The sequence below is a fragment of the Pipistrellus kuhlii genome, unplaced genomic scaffold (genome assembly GCF_014108245.1).
Source record: "Pipistrellus kuhlii isolate mPipKuh1 unplaced genomic scaffold, mPipKuh1.p scaffold_m20_p_30, whole genome shotgun sequence".
Taxonomy (NCBI): domain Eukaryota; kingdom Metazoa; phylum Chordata; class Mammalia; order Chiroptera; family Vespertilionidae; genus Pipistrellus; species Pipistrellus kuhlii.
Window position 1 is genome coordinate 2042013 of NW_023425530.1, and position 15294 is coordinate 2057306.

General features: G+C 57.0%; 1 protein-coding gene across 1 annotated transcript in view; it reads right to left on the reverse strand.

The window, feature by feature from the left end:
* Positions 1–7099, reverse strand: part of PTPRS (protein tyrosine phosphatase receptor type S) — a 99523-nt gene extending 92424 nt beyond the window's left edge. Inside the window, exon 1 of the mRNA XM_045589120.1 lies at positions 6888–7099. The gene's annotated coding sequence lies outside the window, so the exon portion shown is untranslated. The remainder of the gene's footprint in view (positions 1–6887) is intronic.
* Between the last annotated feature and the right edge of the window lie 8195 nt (positions 7100–15294).

Consider the following 15294-nt stretch of genomic DNA (forward strand, 5'->3'; position numbering starts at 1 on the left):
TTTTTAAGAAAGAAAAAGTACTTACACAGTGGGTTTAAGGTTTGAAATCGGCCAGGTTTATGTCATGTGCCTCTCACAATGCCCCTATCCTGGGTGAAGCAATGCCAAAGCACCCATTTTACAGATGAGGAACTGAGGCACAGGATGGCTATGTAACTAGCACAAGGCCCATCGCCAGCGAGCGGCAGAGTCTGTCTCTCAATTCTCTGGCAGCTGGTATTTCTTCAAATACTGATTGGCTGAAGGAATGAATCGGCAAATGAATCGGCAAATGAATGAACGGACGAATGCTTGCACGCCAAGCTTGTAACCGATCCTCTCTTAGACACCGCTCAGTGAGGCCGTGGTCAAAGCCGAGACCTTACAGCTGTGAAGTGTCCCTGACCGCCCCCCACCCCCAAACCCTCCACACTTGCTCAAAGCCACAGGGGCTCCTGGCGGTCAGAGGTCACCACCGACTGGGGTCTCAGGGGCAGCCGCCAGCCCTCCCCACCAGCCTCCCCTGGCCTCCCGTGGCTCCGATCCTGCCGGGCGCCTGGCCTGGTCCCGCTAAGAAGTGGGGCAGCCTTGATTAGGCAGCCAGTGACGGGGAACGCCCCAGTTTGCAGCGGCTGAGTCATCCCAACATTTCACCCAGGCTGAACCCCGTGGACGGATGGACGGACAGGAGGGGGGGGGCCGCCAAGGAGCCCCCGCAAGGCAGGTCCCACTAAGTCACAAGGCACCGCTTTATCTGTATGAACTTGTGGAATCCTCCCGATTACCTGCGTGGCAGGTACTATTACTCTCCGTTCCACAGACTCGAAAATGGAACCACAGAGACGGCGAGCAACTTGGCTCAGGCCACCCAGCCAGCGGGTGGCCGAGCTGGGATTTGAACCCAGGCCCCTTGGTCTAGTGTCCAGGCTCTTCTCTCACCCTCGGAGGGAGGCAGCTGGGACCCGGAGCCTCCAGAGTCCCTCTCAGGTGCCCCCAGTGGGGGAAATGTCATTACAGTGACCTCTTTGACAGCTGGCAGAGCAGCTGACTGCGGCAGGTAAGACTTCAGATTCCGGCATCCGTGGCCCTGGGTGCCATTTCTCTCTCTGCCGCTTACAAGCTGTGCCACCCCAGGCCCGTGAAGACCCCTCTCTGTGTCCTGGTTTCCCTGAAAATCGGGCTCCGGGCACAGCCGCCGGGCTCACGGGGGTGTGAAGGTTAAAGACCGAGGACGGGCTTCGTGTGCTTACTCAGCACGGGGCCCAATACGGGCGCCAGCTCCGAATACGTCGGGGCAGCTATTATTATCCCCCCGACATCCCCTCATTTGCCGATCACAGGGCTAATTGTAAGCGGCATTAAATTATACACACAGATGTGTCGACCTTACTTCCCCAGAACCCTTAAATTTCCACCAACACTTAATCACCCACATGACAGCAAGACAACAGACCATCTTCCCAGGCCCCCTCTGTCCCATCCCTTCTCCCCCACCGCCTCCATCCGGGGTCCCACGCCTCAGCCTACGTCAGACCCACAGCATCTCAGGTACCAGCTCCCCAAGAAACAGGCTGTGAATGCCCTGATCCTACAGACGAAGCAATACAGAGGTCAGCTAACCAGCCCAAGGGTGCACAGGAGAAACAGGGTCTGGGGTAGAAGTCAGGGCTCTCATCTCGAGGCCAGAGGCCTAACCTCCTTTTGCAAGCGAGAAGGTTTCTGCGAAAACAGGCCAAACAGAGAGGGAGAGGGGAAGGGACAATCGGGAAAATGAGGATTTTCAGTTCTCCCAGTAGGAAGACCGGGGACTCCCAACCTTACTACAAGGGGCTAACAGCAAAGATTTAAAACACACACACACACACACACACACACAGAAGAAGAAAAAAAACCCTCAAAAGTCGCAGGGACCACCCAGGGAGCTCTGAACAAAATCTGCCCGTTGGAAAGAAAAAAGGACATTTTGCAATTCGGCTCCAGTTCAGACATTTTCGGGGGAGGAGGGTCACTGCAACCCAGAAACCTCGCCAGAGTGGAATCCATGGAACCGAGAAGGAACCAAAAGGGATGCAAGACAAAAAAACTGGAAGGATCTTCAGGTCTGGGACCCCTTTGGCCTCCACTGCCTTGATAGCAGGAAAGAAAAGAGGGGACTCCAAGGCCAGGCCAAACACACCAACCCCCAGGTCCGGCCTGTTTAGGCCTGGGGAGGGGCAATGGGGATCGACAGCTCCTCCGAGAAGGGGGCAGGGGGTGGGGGGCGGGGGACAAGGAGACAAAAATAAAGCCATGAAAAGTCCAGGCCCTCTCCGTGAGTCACTCCCACCCGCTCACTAATTTTCGCCTTTGCAGAAGTGTAAGGCAATTGATTTTTTCATATTCCCCATACACCCCCTACACACACACAACACTTCAGAAATATCAGCCAGAGACAAGACAGAAATGGTACCCCGGGACTCCCTCCCCCCTCCTTTTTTCTTTTCTGAGTGTCTTTTATTTCCTTTTGGCAAAAAAAAAAAAAAAAGAAAGGGGGAAAAATGAGCCCACATGTTATGCTCAGTAGCCTCGAGCTTCTGAAAGGCAGAGGAGGTGACACACTGAACCTCAGGCCAGGAGACCCAGGCGCCACTGTTCCCGCGGATCTCAGCGCGAAGGTCTGCCCCCCCGCCCGCCTCGGGGCTGTCCGTCATCCTTGGAATAGGGGAGCGTGCACTGGAACCTCAACTCCCATCTTCCCCAACCTGCAAGCCAGAGCTTCCTGGTTCCAGACCAGGTGGGAATAGACAACATTTTAAAGACTTGTGGAAAACCCTCCTATCCTGGTTCTCCCTCACACGGGAAGCGATGTGCCTGTGTCCAAGCAGCCATGGCGGGTTTCCGCTGGCTTGGCACAGCAGTTACGCCTCCATCTTGTCCCCTCCTGTCCCCACTGAAGGCGGAGCCACCCTACCTGGTGAGCAGGTGTGTGTGTGTGTGTGTGTGGGTTCTCTCCCAATGGCCCACCCCCGGCATCTTTAGCTGCACAGGACAGAGCAAGGACAGCCTGCACCCGCTTCCTGGGAGACAAATCTCCTTGCGAATTCTGGAAAAGGGGATGCCCACCACCGGAGGTGCTCCAGGAGGCTGCCTGGATGAGGAGAAGCCGGAGACTCTGGTGTCTCAGTGCCCTTGCCGACTCCCGCCCCGCCCGCCCCGCCCCCCCCCAATCCTCCCTCCAGAAGCACAAGATGCCCCCCCAAACACACCCCGCCACACACACACACACACACGCACACAAAGAGGCCCGGCCTGCCAGGCGCCTGCCAAGCCCACCGCACTCTTCCAGAGCCCTCAGCTGGCTCCCAGCGACTCCACAAATGGAGCCTAATGCAGTCGGGTGGGGAAAAGGCTCTCAGCTGAAAACATTAAGCTTCGTCAATTATTGCCCAAACCTGCTGGGTTTATAAATATCCACTTTTATTTTTAGGGTTTTCCTCCCCACCCGGAACTCTCTCCACGCCCCCGCTCCCTTTCCCCACGCACAGTCGAGGCGGGCACCAAAGTCAAGGTGAGCAGGTGAGCAAAGAGGGCGCCGGGCGGAAACGTCACACCGAGCCTCCCAGCCACACCGTCCCCGCCCGTCCCTGCCCAGCCACCGCGCTCAGGCCCCGTGGCAGCGGACACAATCAGCGCAGCCACAGGTCTCCGGGCGCCCGGATGCTGGAAGCGGCGGTGGGAAGTGTGAGCGGCGCTCGGACACCTGTGAAAGGCATGCTGCTCAGTGCTGATCCCAGGAGGCGGGAGGGGAAACTGAGTCACCCCTAGGAAATCCCTTTGTCCAGCAAAGACGGGTCGGACTCCTTGACGGGGCCCAGGTCCGGGAAATGCCAGGCAGAGGCGTACACGCTGTGCGACCCAGATACCAGATATGGAGAGAATGGGGGAGGGGGGGGATAGTGACGGCTCCCAAATCATCCACCTAGAAGCCACCGCTCACCCTGGGGGCCCAGGGAGCTTCTCCCTCCCACCCGCTCCCTGGGCCACAGTCCCCGTGCGGGGAGACAGTCTCGTGCCTCCCAGTGGACCGCGGACACGGAGATGCCCGGATCCCCTGGGAAGCAGGGAAGAAAGCCGGGCTCCGAGAGGGGAGAGAGAAGCATGGTCCACGGACGATGCTTTCTGTGCAGCAGGCAGGCCCCTGGTTTCCGGTGACCCTCTCCTGGCACCCGCCTCCCCCTCCCCGCCAGGCCTGGATCAGGGGCTTGCAAGGAACCTTGCAGAAAGAGGGTTTGCTGGGGAGCCAGGCACACCACCCAGCACTGCCCTCCAGTGCCAAGCCTGGGCCACACCGGAATGCCCATCCCCCGTTGCCAAAGGGAGTGAGTGGATCAGGCTTTCAAAGTCCACTGACATGACAGACCCCCCCCCATGACCCCCGCGGGGGCCGATGTCACCAGCCCAGGTGACAAGAATAGAAAAACGCATGAGCTCACCAGGCAGGCCAGGTCTCCCTCGGCGTTTTGTTTGCCTGAGCCCAATTAAACCAACTCTCAGTGTGACAGAGTGTGGCCGGTGGCAGCCCCCAAGGGGCTGGGCCCCGTGAAGAAGTGCACCGTCATGGTGAAGGTGCCCCCACCCCCCCCCCACCCCCACCCCACGGCCCCGGGGCCGGGGCAGAATAAAGCTTCCTGGAGAGGAAGAATGGGGACTTGGACAGACAGCAGGCAGCACAGGCAGCAAAAGATGCCCAGTGAAGGGCATCTTGGGGAGTTGGGGGAGGGAGGGCAGGGGAGTCCAGCCAGAGACATCAGCCCAAATTGGTGGTTTCTGAAATTTGGAGGCGCAGGACGCAGCCACCCCTAGCCCCAGCTGCCTACCATCCTCAGCCAAAGTATCAGCTGGCGGAGGAAGAAGAGCGCACGCGGAAGGGCAGAAGGCAGGCGAGACTGGCAGGGGGAGGGGGTACAAAGGAAAGGGACCCTGGGAGGGGGTGGGGAGCTATGCAAATGGCAGAATCAACTGGGCTCCTCGGCCATTAATAAAAGCTTCGGCAGCAGCAGCTGGTACCATAGGAGAGCGGGGAGGGCTGGCTTCCTCTCCTGGAAGGCAGCTAGCTCATCGGGGAAGCAGTGTGCCCCAAACAAAGAGGGCCCCCCCTCCCCTGCACCCCAGGGAGAACTACAATGGGGGACGTGGAAAGAAAGCCAAAACCCCAGCAATCAAAAGTCTGGATGGAGGCCACGGGGTAGGGGGGTGGGGGGCTAGAGCGGGTGGATCCCTATCTTGGGGACCCTCCAGAACCCTCCGACTTTGTCCCACTTCGCATAGACCTAACGCCTAAGCTGGACACCAGACTCCGGCTCCGCCAGCCCCGCTCCCGGGCTGTTTGTCCAGCGGTTGGACCAGCGGCAGAAGGGCCCCGCGCTCAGAATGGGAACTCCCCCTGATGGAGATGGGGGGAACCGGGGAATCCCAGCTGAGCCCAGGCGGAGGGGAGGCGCCCCTCGGCGGGAGGCGCGGGGAGGTCTGTCCACCTGAGGGGCCCGGTCCCCCGGGGCGGCTGCGTGGGAAGGAGGGCTGCAGAGGAAGGGGCCTCTCCGGAGCCGCATGTCCGCAGCTACCCGAGGACTGGAAATCGGGGAAAAGGTCACTTCGGAGGAGGTTCCAGATTGGGGGGTGTGGCTACAAAATCCAGTTTGCGGGTGTTCCCTGATTTGAAAATGTTGAAGAGAAAGCGGTTGAAGGGGAGTCCCCCCCCCCCCGATTTAGGGAGGTTCCGTGAGGGGGGGGGGGGAGGGTAAGTTTCCTAGATGGGTGGGGGTGAGCACTATGGGGAGGAGGTCCTGAATGGGAAGGTTTCCCATAAGGAGCCGTGAACTTGGCCGCAGCTGAGACGAAACCCTGGAGCCAGGGCACGGACGGACACTCTTAACTCGGGGAGCCCCCCACAGGGCAACCCCATCCTCCTCACGCCCCCTTCCACCCCGTGCCGGCGACTCCGCCCCCTGGATGACGTCACCGACCCTCTCCTCCCAGCCCCCAGGGGGCTCCAGCGGCGCGCAAACCCCGGGGCAGGCGAGGGGGGGGCGGCATCCCCTCTCCCGGGACCCCCGGCGCCCGGGGAGGTCGGTGCCGGGCGCGCGCTCGGCCGTTCGCCAGTGTCCCCGGGGTCGGGGGCTAAGCCTCGCCTGGCCTCGCCCGGGGGGCTGCCAGGGGAAGCCAGGGCGGCAGAAGGGTGGGGCAAGGCCGGGGTGATGGAGGGGCGCTCCCCTTTGCAAGGAGAGGCGAGGCCGGGAAGGCGCTCGGGGGAGACGGCATGGAGTAGGGTGTCTCCAGGGGATGGGGGCTGGAGAGGGAAGGCGCTGGGCAGAGCAGCCAAGCCGGACGCAGCTGCGGGTCCTCCCTGACTCCCACCAGGAGCCACCCGTCCCGGGCTGGTCTCCACTCCGGGGCGCCCGCGCACCCGCACCCCCAGGCACAGCGCCCCCTGCCTTCGGGGCCCGCCCGGGGTCCCTCGCCGGCGCTCAGGGGGCCAGCAACCCCTCCACACGCGCACATACCCCTGCGCCCGCAGCCCGGGGCGGTGGTGCAGCCGGCGGCGCTGGGCTGTTTCCAACGCTGCGCTCCGGGCGAGTCCAGCCCAGCCCCCTCCCCGCCGCGGCGAAGCCCCCCGCCCCCCGCCCCCCGCCCGCGGCGGAGCCTGCCCGGAGCCCCCGCCCAGCCCGGCCCTCGGGGGCATTGTTCGGGCGCAGCTGGCCGGGCGCAGCGACTGGGCGTGCAGCCGGCTGCAGCGGAGCGTCCTCCGAGCACAATGGCCGTGCAGGCTTCCCCGGCACAAAGCCGGCGCGCTGCCCACTCCGCTGCCTCCGAGACCCCCGCTGGAGCGCCTGCGATTTCAGGGCAATTCGAGGTTTCTGTCCCCCCTTTACCTGGAGGCTGGCTGGGCTGGGCTCCCCCGGCTCTGCTCCGCTTCACATCCTGGCTGCTACGAGGGATCCGAGCGGAGCCCCAGCGCCAGCGGCTCGCGGCATGCGCGCGCCGGCCGGGCTGCCGGGCGGGCGGCGCGAGGACACTCACTGCGGCTCGCGCTCCCTTCGCGCCGGCTCGCGCGCCCCCCTTCCAGCCGGTGACGTCATCCCCTCCGCCAGCGCCGCCGCCGCCGCCAGCGGCCGCGGGGCGGGGCCGGCCCGCGCGCGTCACTGCGCAGCCGCGCAGCATCCACGCCCCCCGGCCAATGAGGGGGCGCGGTGGAGCCACGTGGCCGCGGGCGTTTAAAGGACCGGCGGAGCACGTGGGGCGCGGGGCTTCGCGTGACACGTGGGCGGCTGCGTTAGCGCGAGGGACCGTTCTGATCACCGGTTGGCGTGTGAGCCCCAGGGCTGTTGGCACGAAGGCCATGATGCTTGCCATGCCCTGCTGTACACTCTGCCAGGCTCCCCAGTACTCTTCGTATAAAACCCAGCCACCTCTCCGCATTTGCACCCACGACTCTGTCCCCAGAACTCCGCGCTCCGGACAAGCTGGCTCCTTAAACTGCTCACTCCTGACTTAGGGACCTTGGCCGTGCTTGTTCCTTTGTCTGAAATGGTCTTCCTCGAAGACCTAATTTTTGCACAAATAATAGCAAATCTTTGGAGAAGCCCTCCCTGACCTGGGCCACTAAAACCATCTCACGCCCTGTTCTCTGTCCATCTTCCTGGTTTTATTCTGGTCATACTAGGATGTGATGCCGTGGACCCTGGGATCCCTGTGTATGGGTTGAATGAATGAGGGAATGGATGAGGGAGCATTTTCTGCAGAGGAAACACTTTACAAACGTTCTACCTAAGTATCATTGCCAGCTGCCCTGGAGACAGGACAAACCACCACAGGAACCCCAGCTCAGGAACTTAACTAGCTGTGTGGGACTCTGAGCCTGGGTTTTGCCACCTGCCAACTGGGTTTCCCTCTCTGGTTCTTGGTTTCCCATCTGTAAAACGGGGCAAGGTAGCCAGCCCCCTGCGCACATGGAGAAAGTGTAAGGATGAATGGTGATAAGGTGCCTGCCTAGCCTGTAGTTGGTGCTTGAAAATGGGATAATGAGACAACACAATAAAAATAAAGGAAAGGGTTACCACGGGAGATGAGAGTGCTCTGACACCAAACAAGATTGCATGTGGAGTCGTTGTGCTTTGAACATGTTGAAAGGATTTTCTTTCTTCAGGGCATGTATTTGGAGAGGGCCTCATACCCACAAAGGAACTCAAGTTTAGAATTTGAGTGTTGTTTTTTTCTTCCAAAATCGTTGATTCATTCATTCCAGGCCAAAGATGCAGATATAAACAAAAGGCATTAACTGGGGAACAAAATGAGAAGGCGGAAGTCATAAATAGGAGGAGAGGAGAGAATGAATAATTAAACAAGGGACCTAAATTAAGCTTGGAGTTTCCCAGCGGCCAGTGCAATGGCCAGATTTGCAGAGCCTGTGTTGTCCTTCCAAGCTCCATGACCTAGCCATCGGCAAACTGGCCTTGGTTTTTGTCATCCAAGCAGTGGGGACACAGCCCCGTTTTGAAGAATCAAGTGGTATGGTCCCGCAAACTCTGAGCATGGTTTCTCTTACACAATAGGCGCTCGGGCCCGGCATGCTCGGCGGAGGCAGAGTGAAATGAGCCTGCAGGCTGATGGATATGGCATGAGCCCCAGCTCTGCCCATGAAGGGTTGGAACCTTGAACAAGTCACTCTGAGCCTTACTCTTCCAGCCCTGGCTGGTTTGGCTCAAGGGATAGAGCTTCAGTCTGCAGTCTGAAGGGTTCCCGGTTTGATTCCAATCAAGGGCACATGCCTGGGTTGTGGGCTCGGTCCCTAGTAGGGGGCATGCAGGAGGCAGCTGATCAATGATTCTCTCCATCATTGATGTTCCTATCTCTCTCTCTCCCTTTCCCTTCCTCTCTGAAATTAATAAAAATATTGAAGAAAGCCAAAACGGATTGGCTCAGTGGATAGAGCGTCGGCCTGTGGACTGAAGGGTCCCGGGTTCAATTTTGGTAGAGGGCATGTACCTTGGTTGCAGGCACATCCCCGGGTGGGGGTGTGCAGGAGGCGGCTGGTCGATGTTTCTGTCTCATCGATGTTTCTAACTCTCTATCTGTCTCCCTTCCTCTCTGTAAAAAATCAATAATATACATATATAAAAAGAAATTGTTATTCTAAAAAATATATATTGAAGAAAAAAGAAAAGAAAAAAAAAGAGGGCAACCACATCTACCTCTTTCTTTCAAGCACCAAAGAGAAACGGATGTAAATACGGTACAGTGTGTGCCTTCCTGGGAAACCCATCCCTTCGGGCCCTTACTCTGGCCTGGGACACAGAAGTAAACAAAACAGATTAAACAATCCCTGCCCTCCAGGAATTAATAGTGCAGGGGAAGCCATAGACAAACTCTCGCTCCAGGTAAAAACCCAACTCGTTGGTGAAGCCCACTAGGTCCTCCCCAGCCTGTCCACATCCTCTCTTCCCCCTGCCTGTCTCCCTTGCTCACTCCCCTCCACCCACGCCAGCTTCTTCCACGTTCCTTGCAAACGCCAGTCAGTCCAGCCTCAGAGTCTTTGCACTGGCTGTTCCCTCTGCCCAGGATGCTCTTTCCACGCCTGGATGCAGCTCACCCTTTGTCTTGGGACCAGATTATTTATTATCATTTGGAATGGTTTTATATTTTGGCCAGCTTGCTTTTTTTTCTGTCTGTCTGCCTACTCTAGCCATGCCTCTGTTTGCCCGTCTATAAATGGGGCAATCGTCTCTATCTGCTAGGGCTGCTGGGAGAGTGAAGTTAGCTGCACAACACCAAGCCCCTGGCGGCTCCAGAAGGACCTGCCTGGTAAATGTGGCCACTGTCCGTGAGAACATCAGAATGGCTGGCCCAAGTGACGGGAGAGATCAATACAAGGAGAACAGAACATTCTAGTCTGACATTGTGCTAGCCTCCAGGTAGCGCCAGGGGGTCTACAAGTGTCAAGAAGGCATTAGGATTCAGTCACACCAAACCAAGACTCCCTGCAAGCCAGAGCTGGGAGAGGACAGGGAGAGAATGCTCCCCCCGGGGGCATGGCTGAAACCTCCGAGTCCCACACTGTGCCAAACGCTGGGATCCAGAGGCGGGCGCTGGGTCTCCGCCAGCCTCTGCACCTGGCCAGCAATGGGCGCAACTCATTGTTGGGTGAAAAGTGCAGTCACTGAACATGCCAACTTCTGCTTGGGGTGGGAGCTCCCCCCCCTTCCCAGCCTCCTCCTCCTTCCCCTCCTCCTCCTCCTCCTCCTCTTCCTCCTGTTCCTCCAGCCCAGCCTGCCCATCGCCCAGTGACTCCCAGAACCTAGTGATTAGCTCCAGTGTGTTTTTGTTGAGACAACTGCAGGGAAGCCATCAGCTGCCCAATACAAACAGGATTCCTTGTGCCAAGTTCAGGATTGTCTGCACAGAACCCAGCCTTAGATCCCTATGAGACAGGTCTAAAACATCCCCCTACGGCTTTGGTGTGCCAGAGATTCCACCACCATTACACTTCCTTCAAATTAAACATGCTTCTCTTCCTCCCTCTCCCTTTCTCCTCCTCTCCCTCTCCCCTTCCCCTTCCTCTTCCCTTTCCCCTTCCCCTTCCCCTTCCCCTTCCCCCTACCTCTCCTCTTTCCCCCTCCCCCTCCCTTTCCCCCTCTTCCTCCAAGTTCACTTCAAACGTTAAAGAGAAAAGAGGCACACGGGAACACCGAATTTGCTGAACATTAGCTCTTTACTGGGTTCCGTGGGGGCCTCCTTTGGAGTCTGCTGATTTAGTTCAGCAGGTTAATGCCGGAGTTATCTGTTGGAGTGAGAAACATGGGTTCAGATTGTGACTGTGGCACTTGACAAAACTCAGCATCCCTTCGTGATAGGCACTCAACTAACTAGACATGGAAGGGCACTTTCTCAACCTGGTAAATAACGGGCACGACAGCCAACATAATACTTAATGGAAGAGACTACGAGTACATGTTGTCCCTCTAAGACTAGGGGTGTCGAACTCAATCAGAGAAGGGGCCAAAATCTAAAATCCAGCCTAAATCGCGGGCCGAATGGTTTACTGAACAGTCATAAACTGTCATTGTGATGGAAACGCAGCGGAGTGCAGTGATGACAGCGCGGTGCGGGCCACATTCCAAGGCCTGGCGGGACGGATTTGGCCCGCGGGCCTTGTGTTTGACACACGTGCTCTAAGACCAAGAGCAAGATAAGGATGTCTGCTCTCACCATTTCTGTTCAAAACCACTGGAAATTGTAACCCGGCAATTAGGCAAGAAAATGAAATAAAAGGCATCCAGGTTGGAAAGGAAGAAATGAAAGTATCTCTATTTGCGCATGACATAATTGAGTGTGTAGACAATTCTAAGGAATCCACTAAAAAACCATTAAGACTAGTAAACACATTCAGCAAGGCTGCGGAATACAAGATCAATACACAAAAATCTATTTTATTTCCTATGCAGTGGCAATGAACAAACAAAATGAAATTAAGAAACCAACTCCATCTGCAATTGATCGGAAGAATAAAATACCTAGAGATACATTTACCAAAAGAAGTCTATAATTTATACTAAGAAAACAGCAAAACATTGTTGAGAGAACACCTAAATTAATGGAAAGACAACCTATGTTCATGGATCAGGAGATGGAAGATGGGATGTTGTTAAGATTTACAGATTGAACTCAATTCCTGTCAAAATCCCTGTTGGCTTCTTTTGCAGAAATTGACAAGCTGATCCTAAAATTCATACAGAAACTCAAGGGGTCCAGAATAGCCAAACAATCTTACAAAAGAGCAAAGCTGAGAGGCTCACACTTCCCAGTTTCAAAAATTATTACAAAGCTCTGTGCATCGAGACACCATGGTACCAGCATCAGAATAGACATGGAGGCCAATGGAATAGAACCGAGGGTCCAGAACAAGCCCTCACATCTTCGATCAATTGACTTCACCCAGGCTGTCCATGCAGTGGGGCAAGAACGGTCTTTGCAACATGTGGCTCTGGGGAAACGGCGTATCCACAAGCAAAAGAATGAAACTGAACCCTTACCTCACACTGTATATAGAGATTAACTCATAATAGATTCTATCTGCCGAAACTGGTTTGGCTCAGTGGATAGAGCGTCGGCCTGCGGACCACAAGGTCCCGGGTTTGATTCTGGTCAGGGGTACGTACCTTGGTTGTGGGCGCATCCCCAGTGGACGATTTTTCTCTCTCATCGATGTTTCTAACTCTCTATCCCTCTCAATTCCTCTCTTTTTTTAAAAAAAAAATATATATATTTAATTGATTTTTTACAGAGAGGAAGGGAGAGAGATAGAGAGCTAGAAACATCGATGAGAGAGAAACATCGACCAGCTGTCTCTTGCACACCCCCTACTGGGGATGTGCCACAACCAATGTACATGCCCTTGACCAGAATCAAACCCGGGACCCTTCAGTCCGCAGACCGACGCTCCACCACTGAGCCAAACTGGCTTCGGCTCAATTCCTCTCCGTATAAAATCAATAAAATATATTTTAAAATATATATTTAAAAAAAAAAAAGATTCTATCCTCCACAAAAGAGGTGAGACTGTAAAATTCTCGGGTGGAAACAGGTCTAAATCTGCATGATCTTCGATTAGGCAATGGGTCCTCTTGGGGTGGTGAACTACTCTAAAATTGGGTTCTGGGTGGTTAACGACCATTTAGGAGTACACTATAGATATTGGATTGTACACGTTAAACGGGCGAAGGGTGTGCTGTGTAAATTACAGCTCACGCTGGGAGGCCCGGGGACAGTCTGAAACAAAGACCAGCCCGGCTGATCTGGAGAAGCCATCCCCCTTCCTTTGCCCACGGTCCTGCCTCTGGATCTTCCCAGGCTGTGCCTACTTCAGGCTTGCCCTTTCTGTCGGTCCACATTTCCCCTCACCCCGACCAGGCACCTGCAGGAGGCCTGGGTGACTCTTCCGGCTGGAGCAGCCCCTGGTCTTAAGTCACTATGACAGCTGGGCTGGGGGCCCGGGATGGGCAGGGAGCCTGGCACACCCCGGGGCTGGCTCAATCTGGCCAGGTGTGGGACCTTCCTGAGTGTGGAAAGGGTTAACTCGCTTTGTTTGCATACTGTGCCCAGATGAGACGCTTCTTGAGAACAGACTGCACCCGAGCTGGGGGTGGGGGTGGGTGGAGGGGAGGCCTGGATGAAAGGGAAAAGGGCTTATTCTGGGCAGAGCTAGAGGCTATGAGCTGGGAGGGGGAGGGGGGGAGGGAGTCAGGGTAAGGTCAGCGCCCTAACTGTGGGATCAGAGTGACATCGCTTCTCCCCATCACTGGACAACCACAGGGCATCCAAGCGGGTGTGCTGCACCCCAGGAGGTTATCACGTTGTTCTCAGCTTACTACCTATAGTCGGTATGCATGGTTCTCTCCAAAACCTAACCAAGCAGCAGCCACTGCCAGGCAATGCCACCCGGCCCAGTTAACCACTGCGCAGTCACTAAGTTAGTTAAACATCCAAGAACAACTGCTAGTGGCCTTTCATCCTGGGCAGCTATCAGAGACGTACCTGGCACATAGTAGGCGCTTACAGGATGCTACAGTGTTCCTTCACCCCTCCGAAGGAAGCCCAGTCTCAGGGAGGGGGCAGCTAGGCCCAGACATGGCGGGGGCATGGATGCCCCAACACGGCTAGAGTGTGGCCCTCCCCCTGCCGCCCTCTGCGCTCCCACCCCGCCGTGCGGCTGCGAGTGGGATTGTCCTGGCAGTGGAGACTTCTTCAGGATAAAACAGGAAGCGCTAAATAAATCCGCTCGCCTTGCGTCCCGGTTACCCATCCAGCTTCTTCTCTTCGGGGGCCTGGCACTCTGGGCCCTTGGGGCTTGGGGGGGGGGGGTGCCTTTCCTGTGCCCCAGGGTTTCAGAAGCCGGACACGGACCCTCCCAACCTGGGGTCATTGTCCTTGTCCCCTAAGAGGACATAACTTTTGTGGGAGCAGAGAGAAACCGAAACATGAGACCTGTTTCCGAGCTGGGAGCAGGCTGCTGATGGAAAGGGGATGGTCAAGGACATAGCACAACAGAAACGTCCATCGGATGAGCGTCTGCTGCATGCTGGGTGGCAGGCCGAGAGCTTCCCGGGCAGCCGAGCAGTAAGGATTCTCCCCAGGGTGAGTTCTCCCCATTTTACAGCCAGGCAAACTGAGACTCAGGGTTGAAAAGGACGTACTGGCATTCACGTCGCCTGGGAGAGACGGGGCTGGGCTTCCTGCCCCAGGTCTGACTCAGCTCATTCTAAATTTATCCGTGCTTCTGGCAGACTATTACAGGCACCTGAGCTGCCTTCGTAACGGAAGAGATAGATGTGAAACCAGATGAATGAGCCTACGGGGAGAAGTGCTGGTGGGTGAGGAACACCTCAGGCAGCAGGAACAGTCTGTGCAAAGGCCCTGGGACAGGACGGTGCTTGGTGTGTTGGAGGAACAGGAAGACGGTGTGTGTGTGTGTGTGTGTGTGTGTGTGTGTGTGCGCGCAGCAGAGTGAGTAGGGGGGTAGAGGGAGGAGGAGAGGGCAGGTTGTGCAAGGCCTTCGGAGCCACAGGGAGGACTTGGGCTTATACCCTGAGGGTATGGGCAGAGGAGGAAGGGGGACCTGACTAAAGTGCTCACAGGCGCCCTCTGGTGGCTGCCGCAGGGAGGACAGACCATGGGTGGGCGAGGGTGGGAGCTAGGACACCAGGTTGGAGATGACAGCGCTGCCCTGGCTGGGTGATGGCAGGGTGGACCAGGGTGCAAGCAGCTTAGGGGAGAGAGTGGCTAGACTGGGGACAGGCTTGGGAAACAAAGTGACCCTTGGCCTGGATGACCTGCAGGGACACATCTGAATCATTAACCCAGATGACAGAGTCCCAGGACTGGACCCCAGGCATGCACTAGTCAGTGGTGTACACACAGCCCCGAGTCCTCTGACTCCTGCCGCTGCTGCCCCAGGGGCTGTGTGACGAGGATGAGGCGCGTGAGCCCCTCACCCACGGGCGGCCTGTGCCCCCAAAACCCAGGAAACAGGAGCCCACTCCTCCGCCCTGAGCCCTTAAGCAGGGGCCTGCAGAGGGCCGAGGTGGAAACACAGCCCTCCCAGTGTGTGCCAGATCCCACCAGCCCTTAGTAACAACCACAGCTCCTGAGGACTGAAGCTGGGAGGGTCACCAAATCGGCGTTTCCAGAGCACAAGCTCTGTTCCACTGTCCCCAATGCGTTTCCTGCGGGTCTGGGCTGTTATGGCTCCGGCGAGGCACAGAGAGGCTGAGGACCAGCCTAGAC